This window comes from Pagrus major, chromosome 3 (assembly GCF_040436345.1).
Source record: "Pagrus major chromosome 3, Pma_NU_1.0".
Classification (NCBI taxonomy): Eukaryota; Metazoa; Chordata; class Actinopteri; order Spariformes; family Sparidae; genus Pagrus; species Pagrus major.
The window spans coordinates 20,293,265-20,315,442 of NC_133217.1; the positions used below are offsets into that span (position 1 = coordinate 20,293,265).

Sequence of the window (22,178 nt, forward strand, 5' to 3'; positions counted from 1 at the left end):
GGGGATTCTGCCCAATTCTGGACTTGAGGTCAGTCAAGTATTCAGGGCTCGTACAGGATTCGGCCACCATGAACCGCTTGACTCAGAAGAGAAAAACAAAACCCGAAAACATTTCCTCCCCTTACACTGGGGAGGCAGGTCATGGTAAGGACCAACCGCACAGCTTTGGTATCTTATATCAACTGTCAGAGCAGGTTGAGGTCTCCATCCCTGCATGCAAGAGTCCAGCGGATGCTCTTGTGGGCTCAATCCAAGGGTGTGGTCCTGAGGGCATTCTATCTTCTGGGGACCCCGGAATGTACAAGCAGATCTACTGTCGGGGGGGTCCCCATCCTGGTGAGTAACGCCTGCACCCACAGATAGTGGGCCAGATATGGCTTCACTTCGGCCAGGTGGAAGTAGACCTTTTTGCGACAGCGGAGAACACTCACTGTCCTCTGTGAACATCTATGCACTGCCCGTCAGGGCCCCATGGGACAGACGACCTGAGCCTTTCATGGCCTCATGTGAGACTGTATGCATTTCCTCCACTTCCTCTCCTCCCAGTTTTCCTCAGAAGGTCAAGGCTACTGTGCGCCAGGGTGCTCTTGGTGGCACCAAATTGGCCTGAGCAGGGCCGGTTTTTGCTATGGGCAATGTGGGCGACCACCCAGGGCGCAATCTATGTGAGGGCGCACGAGCGCCCTCAAAAAAAAAAAAAAGACAAAACAAAACTCGCCAGTTTTCTAGACTACTGCTCATTTCCATGTCAAGTTAGTGGAGTGGGCGCTGGGGCGCCCTCATTGTCACGTCAACTTGCTGCTGAGAGTCACACAGGTTGTGTGTGTCAGAAGAGGCAAGGGGGAGGGGGAGAGGGATAGACTGATGATCCCAGGCCACACAACACAAACTGCTTCCAAATAAATTGTATTTCATTCCTAAAATTAATATAGACCCATATACCTACATGTAGTTAATTGGGTTATGTGAAAAATGTAAAAAAAAAAAAATGTAAAAAAATCTGTGCATGCATCTACGTGAATTTGTTTACATCACGTGACTCCGGTTGTTTGACGGGCGAACGGACGGTGTTGGCAAAAGGTAATGCAAAAGGTAATGATGTCGAGTCTTCATCTTCATCATGGATCAAAGTAAAAGAGCAAAGAAGCCATCAGGTGCCCAGTTCAGAAAAAGAAGAAAAGAAGAAGAGGAGAAACGGGCAAAAGATAAAGGTATGCAGATTTCTATGAGTGACGTGAGTGACAGTAGCCTATAGGCTATTTATTAGCCTCTTGGAAAATCTATGTTTCACAACGCCACTGGAGATTTGAACTTGAAATGCTGCGAAGAGCTTGATCTACTTACCAAATGGCTGAGCGGTGAGTCCCTCCAGCATGCTCTGAGGATTAGAGCCGTCCACGTTAGCAACCCCGAAGCAGGTCTTGAACGTTTATGGCAAAGGCTCGACAGAAATTATGGCTCACCAGAAGCCATCGAGGCTTCGCTGTTCGGTCGCTTGGAAAGTTTTCCCAAAGTTGGCTATAAAGACAGTCACCTCCTGCAAGAGCTTGCAGACCTCCTCCAAGAGCTCGAGGCGGCGAAAGATGAAGGGTATCTACCAGGCCTCAGCTTTCTCGATACTTCAAGAGGAATAAACCCAATTGTGGAAAAGCTCCCTGGTGGCCTGCAGGAGGCGTGGGTCAAAGAAGGGTCAAGATATAAAAAAGATCACAAAGCTCACTACCCACCTTTCTCCTATTTCGTCCAGTTTGTCAACAACCACGCTGAAATGAGAACAGACCCCAGCTTCATCCTGCAAAACTGCGGCCCTGCACACATGAAAGCAGAAAGGACACTAGTGAGACAAACACGGTTCAAAGTTCCCGTCACAACGAACAAAACACAGGTCGGTGCAGCTAACAATGAACCAAAAGCTCCCCCTCTCGACCCCAATAAACAGTGTCCAGTACACAAGAAACCACATTCTCTCGCCAAATGTAGAGGATTCAGAATGAAGACATTGGATGAGAGGAGAGGTCTGCTTAAGGAGCTGTCAATCTGCTACAAGTGTCTCTCATCAACAGAACACAGGGCTAAAAACTGTAAAGCTGTTATTCGCTGTGTGGAGTGCAACAGTCATTCACACACTTCCGCCATGCACGCTGGGCCACCCCCATGGACAGATACAGGCCCTGACACCCTACCATTGGCCCATGGCGGGGAGCCAGATACCCCAAGCCCCACAGTGACCACATCTAGCTGCACTGAGGTATGTGGACAAGGACTACAGGGAAAGTCATGTTCTAAAATTTGCCTGGTGAATGTGTACCCCTGCTCAGCTCCAAATGAGAAAAGGAAAATGTACGCGATCTTAGATGATCAGAGTAATGTGTCATTAGCTCGGTCCCCCTTTTTTGGCATGTTCAACCTGCATGGTGAGGCCCTCCCATACACAATGAAAACATGCTCAGGAACAGTGAACACACAAGGGCGCAGAGCTCATGGTTTTGCCATCGAGGGCATAAACAGAAAGGTGTCAATAACACTACCCATACTCACTGAATGTAACCAGATCCCAAACAACAGAAGTGAGATACCCACCCTTGAAGCTGCAGCCGCACATCCTCACCTCTCTCACATAGCCACACAAATACCGCCACTTGATCCATCAGCTGACATTCTTCTCCTGCTGGGCAGAGATGTGATTCAGGCTCACAAGGTCCGCCGACAGATAAACGGCCCAAACGAAGCTCCTTACGCCCAACAGCTTGATCTCGGGTGGGTAATTATTGGAGATGTTTGCCTCTCAGGAGCCCACAGACCCACAGTGAACTCCTACAAGACGAACATACTTGATAACGGCCGCCCCAGTTTCCTCTCTCCCTGTGAAAGCAGAATCTACACAAAGGTAAAGTTCACAGAAGACAATCCCCTTTTTGAGAGCATGCAACCCAAAGATGAGCTGAGCAAACACATCTTTAAACAAACAGCAGATGACGACAAACTAGCACTCTCTGCAGAAGAAGAGTCGTTCCTGAATGTTATGCACCATGGGTTTGTTAAAGATGAGGCAAATAACTGGGTGGCTCCCCTCCCTTTTCGTCATCCCCGACTCCGCTTGCCTAACAATAGAGAGCAGGCACTCACCCGCCTCATGTCTCTACGCAAGACACTAAAGAGAAAGCCGGAAATGAAAGAGCATTTCGTGGAGTTTATGAAAAAGACATTCAGCAAAGGACACGCAGAAAAGGCCCCTCCTCTTAAACCCCACCAAGAATGTTGGTATCTCCCAAGCTTTGGCATTTACCACCCACAAAAGCCAGGTAAAATCAGAATTGTATTTGATTCAAGTGCTCAGTGTGGAAATGTGTCTCTTAATCAAGTGCTGCTTAAAGGCCCAGATCTTAACAACAGTCTTGTAGGCGTGCTTCTCCATTTCAGAGGTGAACCATACGCTGTGATGGCTGATGTGGAGCAGATGTTTCACAACTTTATGGTCAGTGAGGACCACCGTGATTACCTGCGCTTTCTCTGGTTCCGAGATCACGACCTGGATGTAGAAGTGGAAGAGTTTCGAATGACAGTGCATGTGTTTGGAAACTGTCCATCTCCCTCAGTAGCCATTTATGGACTCAAGAGAACCACTGTGGAGGGAGAGAGTGAGTACGGCAGTGATGTCAGGAAATTCATTGAGCACCATTTTTATGTAGATGACGGGCTAAAGTCATTCGCCTCTGAGGACGAGGCAATAGGCATCCTCATCAGAGCACAAAAAATGCTGGCTCAGTCCAACATCCGTCTCCACAAGATATCGTCCAACAGTCCTGTAGTCACCAGTGCCTTCCCGGGTGAGGATCTCGCCACAGGTCTGCAGGGACTTGAGCTCGGACAGCATGCCCCGCCCTTGCAACACAGCCTCGGACAGGGCTGGGACTTGTCCACAGATCAGTTCTCATTTCGAGTGGAGATCAATGACAAGCCCTTCACCAAGCGTGGCGTGTTATCAGTCATCAACAGTTTGTACGACCCGCTTGGGTTCGCCGTGCCAGTCAGCATTGAAGGACGCTCCATCTTGAGAGAGATCTCCAAAGACATCAGTGAATGGGATACTCCACTGCCTAAGGAGCAGCAGGACAAGTGGCAGAAATGGAAAGACTCTCTAAAGCACCTGGGACAGCTCAAGAGCTCCCGTATGTATACATCCATCTCACTGTCCAAAGCACAGAGAAAGGTAATGCATGTGTTTTGTGACGCATCCACAAAAGCGGTTGGGGCTGTCGCCTACCTGAAACTCACCGCTGCTGATGGACACAGCGACGGGGGCTTTCTCCTCGGCAAAGCCAGGCTAGCTCCAAAACCAGACATCACCATTCCCAGGTTAGAGCTGTGTGCCGCAGTGCTGGCTGTCGAAGTAGCAGACATGGTCCAAGAAGAGCTTGACTTTACATTTGATGAAGTAAACTTCTACACAGATTCTAAAGTAGTACTGGGCTACATTTTCAATGACAAGAGACGCTTTTATGTGTATGTACATAATCGTGTAGAACGCATCAGGCGCTCCACTCAGGCTCACCAATGGCATTATGTGCCCACACATTTAAACCCAGCTGACCACGCCACACGTGGACTGCCTGCTGAGCATCTTTCCCACTCTACATGGCTCAGTGGGCCTCCCTTCCTTACTGATTCAAGCCAAGGTCAAACACAGGAAGTGCCCTTTGACCTCATTAACCCTGAACACGACACTGAACTGCGTCCAGAGGTTGTATCCTGTGCTACCTCTCTGTCAAAAGGCACGCTCGGAGCTTCAAGGTTTGAAAGATTCTCCAGCTGGAGTCGTCTGTTAAAGACCATCGCCAGGCTGCTCCACATCGTCACATGTTTCAAGGCTGCCACTGAGAGCAGATGCCATGGATGGCATAAGTGTGACAAGAACATCACTGAAGAACAGCTCCAGCAGGCCAAAGCCATCATCATTCGTGCAGTGCAAAGTGAGGTGTATGCAGATGACATCAGGCACGTGGAACGTGGTGAGTCTGTCCCCAAGCAAAGCCCACTTAGCAAACTGAATCCAGTCATGGACACTAGCAGGGTCCTCCGAGTTGGAGGTCGGCTGACAAAGGGTCCACTCACAGCAGACGAATCACACCCCATACTCCTCCCCAGTAAACACCATGTCACTCAGCTCATAATCAGACACTTTCATTCACAAGTACGCCACCAGGGCAGACACTTCACTGAAGGTGCTATCAGAGCTGCGGGTTTCTGGATAGTGGGCGGGAAAAGAGCCGTCAGCAGTGTCATTTTTAACTGTGTGACATGTCGCAGATTGAGAGGCAAACAACAAGAACAGATCATGTCAGACCTGCCAGAAGACAGAATGTGCACAGACCCTCCTTTTACATGTGTCGGCCTAGATGTTTTTGGCCCTTGGCCCGTCACGGTCAGGAAAACACGTGCAGGTCAGGCAGAAGCTAAGAGATGGGCGGTAATCTTCACCTGCATGAGTACTCGTGCCATCCACATTGAAGTAATAGAGTCAATGGACACTTCTGTGGTGTATTAATATAGAATATTAATATTATTGTTATTATTTATTAAATAGCATAAATAGTGGTTCACATGAAGTTGCAAATTGTTTGAAGTTGTCATGGTGATACGATATGAGTCCTGTTCAGCACCATGGTAACGCTTCAGTGTCGATCAGCTGTATGAGGAGTTGCCGGTGTTTCTGTTATTGAGATGTTGTGAGATGGAAATAAACAACGAAACTAAAGATCAACAATACGACTCCGAGTCATCATCGGAACCCACACCCCGGTACACAACAATGGCGACGAGGAAGTTTATTTTTTGGTAATTATTTTTACCTTAAAATACGACGGTGACCAACCGAGTTGGGCAGTTGATTAACAGTTAACGGTTAACGTTAGCAACGGACAGAAACCAGCCAGAAAACGTTAACGGCAACTAACGGGAGCTGTCATGGCTATGTTTAGCACGGAGTCAGGCTTATGCTTCGATGAAGCTATCGAGAGCTTCGAGGCATATGAGGAGCGTTTTTATCAGTTTGTGGAGGCCAACGATATAGAAGATGACCGAAAGAGAGCGGTTTTTCTGGCAGTCGTTGGTCCGAAGACGTTCGCTCTCCTGAAGGACCTGCTAACACCACAGAAGCCGGGTGAGGCTACGCTGGAGGAGCTAACGAAAGCTCTACGGGGCTTTTATCAGCCGAAGAGAAATGTACTTAGTGAAAGGTACGTTTTCAGATGCAGAACACAGTTGGCAGGAGAGTCGCTAGCCGAATATATTGCGTCTCTCAAAGGACTGGCCAAGACATGCGAGTTTGGGGCTCACTAAACGAGCAGCTGCGGGACCAACTTGTTTACGGTGTTGCCAACAAGGACTTGAGAGGAAAACTTTTAAGTGCCGCGTATGGTAACGCGCTAGAGTGGCCAAAAGTGCTGGACATTGTTGACAACTTCGAGTGCACAACCCGAAGTATGCTGAAATTCCAGCAACCACAGATGAGGACCGACCAAGTGACAAGACAGCGACAGGGACCACCCAAGGCAAAGCAACAGCAGAGCCAGAGGACATCGGACTACCAGAGCGCCAGCGGGGGAGAGAGCAAGCCCTGCTACCGCTGCTTGGGGACCGGACACACGCCACAGACGTGCCGCTACAAGGATTTCCAGTGCCGGGGCTGCCAGCGATCGGGACACCTAGAGAGGGCCTGTCGTCAGAGACCACCGCCAGCGGGGGGAACACCAGCCTACGGGGGAAAACAACGCTTTGAAACAGCGCGACACAGTAGCCAAGCAACGAGAGGCACGCGCTACATTGCATCGACCATCAACACACAGCCGCAGCAGTCTACAGCGACAGGAGAGGAAGACGACACAGAGCTGCTGCAGTTGACAGCTGCGAGCAGCCAGCAACAACCACTGTCAGGGGAACAGAGAAGCTCTGAAAAAGACTTTGGACTGTTTTCTATATCTAGGGATGACAGTGAGTATGTAAAACCGTATAATGTCATGGTCAGAGTAAACGGTGAAAAGGTTAAAATGGAAATAGACAGCGGGGCAGCTATGTCTATTATGTCAGAGAAAATGTACAAAAAACGGTTCAGCGGGTTTAGACTACGTCCATCTGAAGTAGTGCTAAAAGACTATTCAGGAAAAGTCATAGCAGTGATAGGTGAAATGGATGTAACAGTGAAATGTGAGGATCAAGTGCTGAAGTCAGTGTTACTTGTGTCAGAAGGGAATGGTCCTACTCTTATGGGAAGAAACTGGATCAAATATCTTTCACTGGATTGGTCACAAGTAAACCATGTAGCATGCCCAGTAGAGCAGCTTTGTGAAAAGTACTCTGAAGTGTTCAGTGACAAGTTGGGTCTGGTAAAGGGGGTCCAAGCAACTGTTCGTGTATCAGAAAAAGCTGTACCAAAGTTCTGTAAGGCTAGACCAGTACCTTATGCACTCAGAGATGCAGTAGACAAGCACCTGGTAGAGCTGGAAGAACAGGGGGTCATCATACCTATAGAGTACAGTGAGTGGGCTAGTCCTATAGTGTGTCTGCCCAAGAAAACAGGAAAAGTCAGGATATGTGGTGATTACAAGGTGGGTCTCAATGAGTGGGTTGAAGTGGATCAGTATCCATTACCTAAGACACAGGATCTCTTTGCTACACTAGCAGGCGGGAAGCAGTTTACAAAACTAGATCTTACCCAGGCCTACCAGCAGGTAGAGATAGACGCAGAGTCCAGAAAGTATCTCACCATAAACACACAGAAGGGCCTTTACCAGGTCAATAGGTTACCTTATGGAGTGTCCAGTGCACCAGCTGTTTTTCAGCGTATTATGGACCAGGTCCTACAAGGTCTCCCAGGCACAGTTTGTTTTTTAGATGACATACTCATCAGTGGGAGGGACACAGAGGAACACCTGCATAATGTGGAAGCAGTGCTAAAGAGGCTGCAAGAGCGAGGGTTCAAGGTGAACAGAGAGAAGTGTGCATTCCTTCAAAACAGTGTCATGTACTTAGGTCACAGGATAGATGAGCAGGGCATACACCCAGTACAGGAGAAGACAGACGCCATAGCAAAGGCGCCTGTGCCCAAAAACGTAACAGAGCTCAGAGCATACTTAGCTTTACTGACATACTATGGCAAATTCATAGAGAACCTCTCCACACTTATCAAGCCTATGACAGAGCTCCTTCAGAAGGACCAAAAGTGGGTGTGGTCAGAACAGCGTCAACAGGCCTTTGAGAGGACCAAGGCACAGTTATCTTCCTCCTCAGTGTTAGTACACCATGACCCGCATTTGCCAGTAATCCTGGCATGTGACGCGTCTCCTTACGGGGTGGGAGCGGTCATTTCTCACGTGATGCCTGATGGATATGAGAGGCCCATAGCTTATGCATCACGCACACTCACAAAGACAGAGGTAAACTATGCACAAATTGAAAAGGAAGCGTTGGGACTCATTTTTGGGGTGATGAAGTTCCACGACTACCTTTATGGTCGCAAGTTTTTGCTTGTTACAGACCACAAGCCTCTCGTGAAAATCTGAGGACCCAAGACAGGGGTACCAGCACTAGCAGCAGCGAGATTACAGAGGTGGGCGTTGATACTGGCAGCATACCAGTACGACATAAAGTACAAGTCCGCCCAGCAGCATGGTAACGCAGACGCGTTGTCAAGACTACCTCTCTCAGAGAGAGGTCCAGAAAGCAGTCAGGAGTTTAGAGTGTCATTCATAGATGTCATGCCCATCACAGCTAAGGATATAGCAAAAGAGACAGCTAGTGATCAGGTCCTAGGGAAAGTAAAACACTTCACACTAACAGGTTGGCCTAAACATGTCACAGACACAGCTCTCACACCATACTGGGCCAGGAGAGATGAGCTCACAGTAGAGGGGGACTGTGTATTGTGGGGTCTGCGAGCTGTTATACCAGCTACGCTGAGAGACACACTGCTCAGAGAGCTACACGAAAACCACTGGGGAATTGTTAAAATGAAAGCTCTAGCTAGAAGTCACTTTTGGTGGCCTAAGTTAGACACAGACATAGAGGGCCTGGTAAAAGACTGTCAGGTGTGCCAGTCAAACAAATCTATGCCACCTACTGCACCAACACACGCCTGGAAATGGCCAGAGAGACCATGGCAGCGCATACACATAGACTTTGCACAGAAAGGAAAGGACAATTTCCTTGTAGTCACAGATGCATACTCGCGCTGGCCAGAGGTTAAGGTTATGACAAACACCACAGCTACAGCTACTGTTGAGGCAGTCAGGGGGATGTTTGCAGCTTACGGGCTTGCAGAGGAGTTAGTTTCAGACAATGGACCGCAGCTGGTCTCAAGAGAGTTTGAAACGTTCTTACAGAAGAACGGGGTAAAGCATATCAAGTCAGCTCCATACCACCCAGCATCAAATGGAGCAGCAGAGAGACTGGTTCAAAATCTAAAACAGTCTCTGGGTAAACAAAAAGGGTCAGGAAGGTCATTACAACATGATGTAGACAATTTTTTGTTTATTTATAGGAACACACCACATGCAGCTACACAAAAAACTCCAGCAGAGTTGTTTTTGAAACGACAAGTACGCACACGTTGGTCACTAATGAAGCCCAGCTTCTCAGCAGACATGCAGGACAGACAGGACAGTAAGGTGAACAGGGGTACAGGAAAGCGTTTACGCTCCTTTCAGGTCGGGCAAGCAGTCCGAGTCAGAGATTACCGGGGAGGAGAGAGAGATAAATGGGTACCAGGAAAGGTAAAGAAGGTTTTGAGTCCTGTAACTTACCTTGTTGAGACAAATGACATGCATGAGTGTAAGAAACATGTGAACCAGATGATTGGAGCAAACACAGTGGATAGTCCACAGCCAGATACCTCAGAGTGGAACACCTCTGAGTGGACTATGGACATGGAGCATGAGGAGATTGTTCATTCTGCCATCACAGGGAGGCCTCAGCGAAACAGAAAGCCTCCAGACCGCTATAGACCAACTTGGTCTTGAGATGGAACAGCTCAGTGAGGCCTGAGAAACAAAAGCCTCCTCATTAAATGTTTTTATTTTAAGAGATTTTATTGTCTGGTAAATATGAAGCCGATGTTAAAAACTTGTAATGGTTATGAAATTGAAGTGAATCATATTTGTTTTGTTTTCATTGTTTTTCATGAAAGGGGTTTCAAGTTACCGGGGAGGAGTGTGGTGTATTAATATAGAATATTAATATTATTGTTATTATTTATTAAATAGCATAAATAGTGGTTCACATGAAGTTGCAAATTGTTTGAAGTTGTCATGGTGATACGATATGAGTCCTGTTCAGCACCATGGTAACGCTTCAGTGTCGATCAGCTGTATGAGGAGTTGCCGGTGTTTCTGTTATTGAGATGTTGTGAGATGGAAATAAACAACGAAACTAAAGATCAACAATACGACTCGGAGTCATCATCGGAACCCACACCCCGGTACACAACAACTTCGTCATTCATTAATGCACTGCGACGTTTCTTCGCCATCAGAGGCGCTGCCAAGCTGCTCAGATCAGACTGTGGCACAAATTTTGTGAGTGCTTGCAGAGAACTTCACATTGACAAAAAGGGCTGTCACAATGACAAAATCAACACCTACCTTGGAAACAGTGGCTGTGAGTGGCATTTTAATCCCCCACACGCCTCCCACATGGCTGGATCATGGGAGTGCATGATCGGCGTCAGTCGGCGGATTCTAGATGCAATGCTGCTGCAGCACGGAAAGGCCAAGCTCACACATGAAGTGCTGGTGACGTTCATGTCGGAAGTGACCGCTATTGTTAATGCAAGGCCGCTTACAGCAGTTTCCACTGACCCGGAGAATCCTGAGATTCTCACTCCTGCCATGCTGCTCACACAAAAAGCAGCCACGCCCCCAGTCATCCCAAGCCACTTTGATGACCGCGACCTGTTCAGAGCACAATGGAGACGTGTACAGTATCTGGCCAATGTCTTCTGGGCACGATGAAAGAGGGAATTCCTTAGTGGACTACAACCTCGTCGCAAATGGAGAACACCTAAACCCAACCTACAAGTAGGAGATGTCGTCCTGCTAAAAGATGGGCAAGAGCACAGGAACGACTGGCCTCTTGCTATTGTTTTGATGACCTTTCCTAGCCAGGATGAAAGGGTAAGGAAGATCCAGGTACAGATAACTCGCAACGGCGAACAGAGACTGTACTTGAGACCTATCAGTGAAGTCATCCTGCTGGTTCCGAGGAACCACACCTGAAAGATTCCTCATATCCTTTAAAAACAGTGGGTGTGGGTTAGTGTGACATCCTGCTGATGTCAGACGGGGAGTATTCTGTCCCTCAGTTTTGTGTTATTATTTTACTCCTTTTCTGGAGGTTTATTTTCTAACAGATTCAAGCTTTCAGTCTACAGCTAATCTGGTTACTGTGCCTTTAAGAGAATCTAGTGATTTTGAGTTTGTTGTTAATCTTACACTGCCATCTAGTGGCGTATGTTGGAAGCAGGAAGTGCGTTAAGCGGAAGATAAAAGTGCAGCAGAGTAAAAAACATGTCGCTCCTGGGTCGAGTCTGTCTACTTCCTCAACTTTTGCGCTTGTCAAAGGCATAATCTGTAAGTTAAATCAAATATGCTTAATTAGGAATGTTTACTAGCGCTTTCATTTTGCGTTTCGTGTTATTGAAGGCGGTACGCCATTCACTCAGTATAGCTGATGTTATCATTTAGAATTGTGGTTGCTATTCAAAATACTATGTATTGCTAATGTTAAGACCTCAGGTTGATTATTCTACACACAGAAATAAGTGTGAATGTATGTTTTTACATGGAAACTGAACGTTGTGTATTGTGATTCTTTTCTCACAGTTTTACAAAGTAAAATGGATCAGTAAACTGAAGAATGCTTCACGAGTGGTTACTGAAGCCATATGTTTAGCTCGCTGCATAGGCTAAAGCTCTTAGCTGAGGGCAGAAGATGTATCTTAATTGTAAATTCAGGGGCACTTCTGAAATATTTTGGAGCTGGAGCACCCACTGGCCAAAATGAGGAGTCAGATGCTTCCACAGCAGCCACAGACATGGTCCTGGAGTCTGACGAGGAGCCATTTACTTTTGTAAATGCTGTGAATAACATATATACTAATGACAATACAATATTTTTTTTAGCTTTCTTCAGGGATTTTTCAAGCATGGTTACTAGATCCTGTGATGAAGGATTTGTGCAATTTACATTGGTGTTTATAAACTGTATTTCATTTATTTATCTTGTTTTTTTCTCTGTTCTTGTTACCTTGTATTTAAGATTATATATAATAAAATAATACAAATAATATATAGTTTTGCTTTTTTTGAGGGGGGGGGGGGGGTCAAGGGATGGTTCGCCCAGGGCGTAAATCTAGCCAGGACCGCCCCTGGGCCTGAGAGACCGTGGATGGCAGAGGTCCATGAGATGCTGGAGGGCCACCCGTGGCGGCCTCATGTATGGCCCTTGAATGGCAGCATTTGTGCTCACTTGGCCTAGATAGGGAGGCAGTGTACACCTTGTAGGCCTTGCGGGCCCCCTCCACTCTGCTACAGTACAGTGTCAAGCGGAGGGTGTTTCGCAACTGGTGTCGTGCTAAGGGGGTGGATCCCTTGAATTGCCACATCTCAGTCATTCTCTCCTTCCTCCAGCACCTCTTTGGCCTGGGTCGAGCAGAATCGACTCTCAGGGGTTACCTTTCAACAGTCTCTGCTGTTCATGAGAAGTGTGATGGCTTGTCTCCAGGAGCACATCCCCTTGCTGCACAATTTTTAAGAGGAATGAAAGCCTCACCTGCCCTCCTGGGATCTCCAGGTGGTTCTCAGAGCCCTTTGTCCACCCCCTTTTGAACCACTGTCCAGTCTTGACCTTCGGTTTCTGTGTTGGAAGACTGTTTTCCTATTGACTATTGCTTCAGCCAAGCGTGTGAGCGAGTTGGGTTCTCTCCCTGTGGATGCTGCATGTCTCAGGTTTGTGGAAGGAGACAGAAGGGTCCACCTTCTACCAAACCCTTCTCAACGTGTGTCCTGTGAGGGCCCTCAGGCTCTATGTTGACCACACTTCAGACAAGCTTTTTGTGGCCTATTTCAAAGCAGTGTCTCAACCCATTGGTTAGTGGATCGCCTTGGCTTATGTACATACTGTTGCTTTGTGTGCCCTGTTTGTTTGATGTTTTCTTGAGCCTGTGAAGCACTTTGGTCAACTTTGGTTGTTTTTAAATGTGCTATAGAAATAAACTTGACCTTGACCTTGACATGTGGAACTGGATCCCCCTTCTAGGATTGTGGCGCATTCCACAGGGAAATGGCTGCATGCTGGATCTTGAGATTAAACGCACACAGTAATCATAACTGCAATACAGTGTTTTAATCTTTGTTGCTTTTGCTCTCTCTATTCCAGGATCCAAGCAACCAAGACAAATGAGGACTGCCAAATAAAAAAAAAAATTCAACGAGAAAACATTGTGGTGTCCTCCCTTTTTCATGAATGTGAAGTAGAATTTAAAAGATAACCACCAATGCTAAACAAAATGCACACACACAGCAAAAAGTAACATTTAAGATCTTTTATTAACTAAAGATGGGCCAAAAATTAAGTGAAAAAACTTGCAATATACTGCTCCCTGACAAGTCTGCCATTAATGTTGTCTGTGAAGATGGGAGCATTTTCCCAGTCAACATCAACAGCCTGCTGTGGTGGGGTTTGGGGGTCCGCAAGGGGAGTCAAGAGGAATGACTCGCAGGCGTAGCCTTTGTCTCCCAGCAGCACACCAGAGAATTCACCTGATAATACAAGATATCATTTAGAAAACTACACGGCAGAGTTAAACACTCATGATGTCCAACATGCTTACAGTACAAATAAAATGTGTGGCTTACCTTGTGAAAGTCTCTTTGGACTAGCCCAAAAGACTCTGGAGTCATGCACTGAGCCAGGCCACTTTGCCTCTAAATTGCTGACAAGGCAGTCAGCATCCCAGATCATCTGAAATGCTAAGTTGTAACCTATTAAGGTCATTTAATGCACAGAATTAATTTATGTAGGTCATAGTAACCACAAATCACTCTTACCTGAACATTGATGCTGTGGAAGGATTTCCTGTTAATGTAATCTCCCTCATGTTCTCCTGAGGGGCGTTTGATCCTGATGTGTGTGCAATCCACTGCACCAATGATGTTAGGGAAAGCTGTAACAAAAAATAGTGAGTATCCAACTGTGACTGATCAAATTAGGAACTAATGGTTGCACGTTGAAATTGAGGTTACCTGCAATCTTGTAAAACTCCTTCTTGATGTAGAGGGGTATTCTGTGGCCAGGGAAGGTGATGAATATGTTGATGAATGACTTCAGCGCCAGACAAACACATCTTATTGTGCGGCAAATGGTTCCTTTATTGAGGTTCTCTACATCCCCAACAGAATAAAGGAAGCTCCCACTTGCAAAAAATCTCTATGTAACACAGACCATCTGTGGTACAGTGAGAGCATGGCTTCGTGCCGTCTGGTGCTGTATTTTTGGACCCAGCAGCCTACATAAATATCTTAGTCCATCACCTGAGAATCTGTATCTCTCAATGAGATAGTCATCTCCAAAGGCCAATGGGTCTGACCTGTCCCGGAAGACTCTTTCATGCCTAAATGCTCGTCTGAGGATTAGAGCTTCCTCATCCAGTACATCCTCCAAAAAAGGGCAAGCCATTATGAAGAGGGAACAGGTGAATGGGAGTTGGACCTATATATACTATATTGCCCTCGTCACAGATTTTATTGAAAACACCTTTGCAACTTCATCAGCTGTGTTTTGTAATCTCAATTACTGCAATAAAACACATATTTATGAAACCTCTGATGGCAATTTGACAAGCAGTCTTCATTAGCATAGCAATATAACACTTGGCCTGAGTAATAATACTACCACTTGAATCAATATAAAAAGACTGTTGCAATTACAAACAGCCAACAGATTTAAATGAAATGAGAAATGACAATATATATGTAATATTTTAATGCAGGATAATTAAAATGATGCAACATACTTAGAAAGACCATGGACATGCTGTAAAACACATTAACAGGATTGACGGTGGAAATACAGGTGAATCACTAGGATTAATCTTAGCCTGGCTGTTAGCCTGGTCTGGAGCAGGCTAGCTGCAGAGAATAAATCACCATAGTAACTTGGCCGGGTTAAGTTTGACCTGCTTTCATGCAACCGACTTGAGGCTAAATTCAGCCAGGATAACCAACATATCCCGGCTTAATCCCTTATCTTGGTTTTGTGCAATACCCCTCTGGAGTCTCATTTCTTTACCTTTTGATCGTTGGCAATAAAATGCTTGAACTCACTTTATTGTGTTCTGTTGTTTTACTAAGCAGTGGTTGAATCCACCTTCATATGGCTTATTCTACCTTACTGGTGGTGCCATCTCACCCTCCTCATGGCTGATTTTGTATACGGTTGTCAAATGGTTAAAGGTTCACTGGAAAGAAACAAAAACAAATGTTGACGTATGTAAACACAGTTTTATGAATGAAAGTGAACCTGTAACCACTTGTTATCACTCAGAAGTGAGGGTTGGCCCTATCCTGCCTTCCCAGTCAGTACAAAGAGGGAGAGCGTGTGGGTGCATGACACACATATAGTGTGCAGCGGCTGATGTCGCACCCACAGGTAGGGTTGGGCCAATTAACAATGCCAATTGTCCATCGCTGATGGCTGACAGCCATCGACTACTAATCCCTGACCATCGTAACATCCTGATTTAAAAGGCTCCCCATCAGAGTGCACAATTAAGTGGCGTGTCCCCTCAGATAGTTTCCTCTGCAGGATGAGACAGTTGGAGATTCATGTCAGAGCAACAGTGGGAAACGGCGGTGGCTACAGCGGTGTGCTAATACGCAACTGCTGCATTACGACAACACTGAGGGGACACGCTGCCTCAAATTCATAAAAAACGATGTCATCGTCCATCACGATGTGTCACTGTAGACATTATCATATGCCAGACATCACCCAACCCTACCCACAGGTGTGATTCATTTGGTATAATGCTCCTGATCTGAGGGTTATAGTCACATGGTTACAATATTAATATAATATTAATATTTAATATTTAATTGCATAGAATTCCAAATATTAGCAGCACAGATGCTGGGTGGATCATTCTGGTAAAATAAAATGAAAACTGAATAAAAATCTTTTTTGTGGCACCATCTTGAGTCACAGGAGCAGCACAGGTTCAATAGTATTGTGTTCAACTGATATTATTTGGGATTCATAAAGAGAGGATCCGTCATCCTTGAGATCACTGAAGCTAACATAAAACACATTGAAAACATGAACGATAGCAACACATTTCATACTGTTGGTCTTTACTGTAAGTGGAGGTAAAACCTGTGAAGCCACTAGAGGGCTCACTCTCCATGGTAGTCAATAGTATAAGCAGCTGTTACCAGCAACATCTAACTTCATTCATTGTCTCCAGCCTGTTCAAATGTGTGTAGCCTGACTGTGCCTCCAGATCACAATGTCCCGTCTGCAGGTCACATTGTGGTGTATCAGACACTGATGAAGCTTTCACTTCCATAATTAGCTGGATAAGTGTGATCCTGGTGTAGACAGAGCCACATATTAAACACACGACATGTAGGCTACAGAAATGTTATAATCTGCACCAGGAACATACAGCAGTCTCTGCTGGTGTCAGGACTGGAATCAGAAAGCAAAGGGCTCACCCACAGCTGACATGACAACAACATTCAAAGTAAAAATAGCCTGTGTTAAGTAAATGATAAATAATTAAATTCTTCAACATGCAAAGTAGGTCAGCAGGTCCACTGGGATCTTATTAGTGATGGCTATCTATTGTCCCTTCACAGGTGGAAACAGCTATGTAGAAACACACTGACAATGTCCAATTTCTGTTCAAACATCTCGAGAAAGACTTGAATTCTTGTCTTTTAATGAGCGGCTATAATGACTGTAGAAGTACAGGACCCATACTGAGGACGTGGAAGCCAAGTGTTTACATTGTCTAAGTGTGGCCTCCTCCACCTGCATAATGACACGCATGCACTGCAGCGACCTGGTCACAGTAAGGCCCGCAGCTGTGTGCAGCTGATCACTTATCACATTCCTGAGAATATTTTTGAACCGTGGCCCATGAGAGGAGCATGACGCTGCAGGCGAAGTTTCCTTTGTCACAACATTTGGACTGATGGCGCACAGACAGCAGCCTACAGAGGGCTGCCTTCGTCAGGATGGGAGTAATGACGTTTCCTATCTGCCATCCGCACTGCTGTCACGGCTGTGTGCCCTGTGTTGGCTCTTTGTCATGCACGTGTGTGCACAGAAGGCCGTCAGGAACCCGGTGTAACAAGAAATCAAGTTTGAAGCAGGCAGCCGCCAGGTTTCTGTTGATCCCCGACACTGCACTCACGGGCGCCATGTTGCTGTAGGAGAAGAATTCATGTAGCAGGTCTGATACGACCTGCTCACTTTAATGAATATGAACGAACACATTGTTTCTTCAGCCCATTGGAGTTAACATGGCTCTCCATCCAGACCCAGACAACAACACTACTACCAACCAATCAGGTTTCTCTCTGTCTCCGCCGCGGAAATGAACGCCCAATCAGCTGTCTGAATGATTCCACTTATAACAGCCGGAGGACCAATCAGCTGTCTGTCTGGATCTGCTGGGTAAACGAGCAGCCATTCAGCTGTCTGTCTGGGCTTCACGGAGTGACGGCCTGGCCAATGAGCTGTCTGTCTGGCTGCACCGAGGGGGTGAGCGTCTGCCGAGGCCCAATCAGCGGTTCAGTGCTGCCTGCCGGTGCCGGGGACTGGTGGTGAGGAGCCGCTGCAGCGCGTCAGGACCGGACCGTGAACCCGGAGACGGTACACACCGAGGCGAAAGGAGACACAGGTGAGTCCGAGGATGTACGCGAGGCCTGGCTCCGGCGGGAGATGTTTTGAAATGGCAGCGGCGGGATTGACGTCGCTGCGGGACCGCTAGTTGTTGTGTCGTTTTCCTACCGGTGGATATGCTGACAGACAATAGAGCGGCTTTGCTTTGCTATTTATTGATGCAGGCTGACATGTTGGCGACCAGCAGCCGTCGCCTCGAACTGTTCTTTTCCATTTAAAGGTCTGGAGTGGCAGCACAAACATGAGCGGGTATCTAAATCCTCCCCGGTTCTTGTGTTTTGATAATAACCGAGCTGTTAACGGAGATGTTGTGCTTTCATTGTGATGGGAACGTTGTGCGGAATGCCTCCAATCCGTTTCATTGTTTGATCCAGAGTCTCTAGGGGTTAACTCAGACTGGAGAAAGAGCCAGGCTCCTCTAAATACTTGTTAATGCTCATTTAAAGAGCAGCGGGATGAGATGAGATGTTCGAAGGGTTTTATTAAAGAAAAGCTGTGGGAAGTGGCGGATTAAACGGCGCTAGGAGGAGGCCGGGGGTGCTGATGGCTCTCAGCAATTAGGAAGAAAAATTCGAAATGCATCAGCCATTTACGTAGAGACTCAACTGGCTCCATATGCACCTAAATGGCTGCCTGGCGCCTGACAGCATAACCAACATTTTACTGTAAGGGCCAGGCTTTATTCAGGCCGAGCGGCTGATTGTTTCCTGAGCGGCGGATTAACGGAGGTAGATGTCTAGATGACGTTAGAGACCAAACGGGAATCAATATTTAATGTGTGCTGCCTATTATTCTGCAGTATACACGAGCACATTTCGTGTCTGTTGACCAGAATTGGTCCGTGCTGCTGCACTGCCACTCAACATTTACATGACTCACATGCAGATGGATCCACAAATAACTGCGATCACTGTCTTTGTGATTGTACTGTGTAGGCTCTTACTAGATTTGAATATGTACAGTCTGTACAGCCTTTGGGATGAGAGCGGTTAAATGAGGTAAAGATAGAGGGTGTATCAAAATTCATGAAGTCAGATCTTATCTTCCTATCATCCATCACTAAAGGTTACAAGACAGGTCTTTTTAAGTTCAATCTAAGATATATTGTAGCAGTTACAGCAGCTGTGGAGAAGGAAAGCCTGGCCCATTAAAACCTGAGATTTTTGCCACAGGAAAGTTGTCTGTTGAAATGATAACTTGACAGACAGCATGGAGGTGGCTGTCATAGCTTCGTCACTTCTTGTCATGAAACCTGCACCCCTTTTACTTTCCTCAACAGTGTCTCACATTCACCCAGCTGTTTGTCTCAAGTCTCCTCGTGCTATACTTTACAAATTTTCATCTGAGCGTGGAAATAAAGTAGCTCCACAGCCCTTGGTTCTGAGATAAAAGTTGGCAGACCTTGATACACTCAGCCCTCCACTCACATAGTGATAGTGGGTCTGTATGAATGAATGGTCCCTGCTGTTGAAGAGTGTGAATGAACTGTAGTATTCTCAATGATGGAGTCCTTCCTCTTCCTATTTCCAGCTCTGAGTCCCCTGGCAGCCCCAGTAGCATACAGATGAAGACTACCATACTGTTATGACAGATTAGTACAATATCTATAGAGCATTATAGTGTATGTCTTGATCAGTATGCAATCAGTGCAATTAGGGTTTGATGTTTTCAGGGAATTATTTAGCAGGTCTTTATTGAAATAATTCATACCATGATTAACTTTGTTCATAACACAGTGGATATGTAGGTCATTGCCATTGCTTGTGAAGGAATGTCAAACAGTTTGTGCTCCTTTTAAATTTCTATGTTGTCGACTGGGATGCCCAAACATTTTCTCTTGGAGGGCCAAAACTGAAACTTAATGGTGGCCAAGAGCAAACACCTGCTGTCTTGTATCATATTGTTGAGATGCAACATGGTACTGGGATCTCAAGTTCCCTTAATTGAATGACATCCTGCACAAAGTGTCACTGCGCAGATAGTGAAAAGTAAAAAATAATTACCCTACATACTTAAAAAGCATTTTTATCTCACAAAAAATAAAATGGCATTAACATTTTTATAAAATTAATTGCTCTCTTTTGTTTTGCTATAAACATCTGGTGGGCCAAATTTAACCCAATTGGGGGCTAACTTTGGCCTGCAGGCCACACTTTGGGCAGTCCTGGTTTTAAGTTAAATATAAAAAAATAAATACTGATGCCAATAAATGTAAGTAATGAGCAATTCTGCTGTTAACAATCTGTTAAATCTCACGTATTAAGCTTATTTAACCACATTTTTCCAGTTTGGTTGGGTATTTTAGTATAGCTCAGGGCTACCGAAGTGGGGACTGGAGGGCCTTAAGGTTCAGTTTGGCCCGCCAGATGTTTCTCGCTAAAAAAAGGGGAAAAATCAATTCCTACAACATAATGTTTATGCTGCTTTGTTTGTCCATGAGGTGACATCCTCTTTAACTATGTAGGATACTAAATTATTAATTATTTTTCATAATCTGAGCATGGCAGGTGATGTGATCCTTATAACATTTTGTATCTTAAAGGGTAACCCCACCAATTTTTACACATTGGCGTGTGTTTACAGGTCTTGGGGAGTACTACTGCAGAAAATGGTAGTATAAAGCCTTTTCGTGGCTCCAGAGGAAGCTGCATGTAATCTGATAAATCGCCCCCTGTGATGTCAATCAGTTGCTAGTTGCATTGTGGGTATCAGTGGAATAAAAGAGACAATATCTCTGTTTTGCTGTATCAATTTGATCATTTGTTTTTAAACTGTCCATAATGAGTCCAACAGTGTTATAAGAGTATAATGCAGATCAGTGGACTGCTTTGCAAAACCTGGCGCCTACATTACCCACAATGCTACATAGCCACTGAGTGACATCACTAGAGGCAGTTTATCAGATTACATGCAACTTCCCCTGGAGCCACAAAAAGCTTTATACTACTTTTATCACATATGCAATAGAACTCCCTAAGACCTGTAAATACACTTTAATGTGTGACATTGGTTAACCTTTAACGATGCGATGCAATAAAATACAATACAAGAGATGCCTGCTCTCGATCATTAACTTTCAGTTTTGGCCTTCCAAGGAAAAAGTTTGGGCACCCCTGGTATCACTGAACCAATCATTTTTGAGGCCAATGTCGATGTTGAAAATAGAGAATGGTTGCCTGACCAGAACCCGTTGGGATCCAACCCTAACACAATCTCAGTGCTTCAGCTCACAGAAATTGTGTCGGGCTCAAATCGGGTTCAGATGTATGAAACAGAACGTCTGTAGAGTTCAAGTCGGGCTTGGTTACTGATCTCTTGGCACAGTCAGGTTTGGATGAAAAAAAAGCTGCTCAAATTGAAAATTGGGATACTGATAAATTGGCTGATATTCATTTGTACAATACAAAAACTAACACAAATAACCATTTTCGTTTGGGATCATTACATTTGGTTATGAGAGAATTTTGAGCAACATATGGGCTCAAAAACAGATTTTACAGTTGAAACATACACTGTTTAGTGGTGCAACTATAATATACTCGACACAGTGTTCCCAAATAACCTCAAAAATACTGTTGGTATTATATATTGTAAAACGTGTGCTTAGTGAAATCAGCTGGAAAGAAAAGCTCTGACTGTTGGATTTGTAAGGACTTAAAGTACCTGAAAACTCTTTCTAACATTAAATATTAATGACTAAATCCACAACAATGGCAGTTAAAGTTCAGAGAAAAAAAACACCCATCAGTATTTATTTATACAGGCTAAATTAGGACTGCGTAGGTTTGCTTTGATCAGATTTGATTGACAGCAGCCTGGCAAGCAAACTAGCCCACAACTGTTATCACATGTTGTGTAATACCCATTTCAAAACCCTGATTGGTACACTGAATCACATAAACACCACCTTTAAAATAAATATTTTTATATTTTTAATGGTGGAGTGTTGAGGATGAGTTCAGGAGTCTCACAGCCTAATGAATGAAGCTGCTCTGTAGTCTGGTGGTCTGGCAGCAGATACTTCTGTATCTGTTGTCAGATGGCAGCAGGGTGAACAGACTGTGGCTGGGTGGGTCTTGTCTTTTAGTATCTTTGGGCTCTGTACAGACAGCTCACTTCACTGATGTCACTGATGCTCTGTAGATGGTACCAGTGATGTTCTGGGTGGTTTTAATCACCCTCTGCAGAGCCTTCCTGTCCTGGGCCGTGATGAACCATGC

The 22,178-nt window shown here is 45.5% G+C and overlaps 1 protein-coding gene across 1 annotated transcript in view; it reads left to right on the top strand.

Moving 5' to 3' along the window:
- The first annotated feature begins 17,892 nt into the window (after positions 1-17,892).
- Positions 17,893-22,178, top strand: part of gatad2b (GATA zinc finger domain containing 2B) — a 60,018-nt gene continuing 55,732 nt past the window's right edge. Inside the window, exon 1 of the mRNA XM_073463347.1 lies at positions 17,893-17,956. The gene's annotated coding sequence lies outside the window, so the exon portion shown is untranslated. The remainder of the gene's footprint in view (positions 17,957-22,178) is intronic.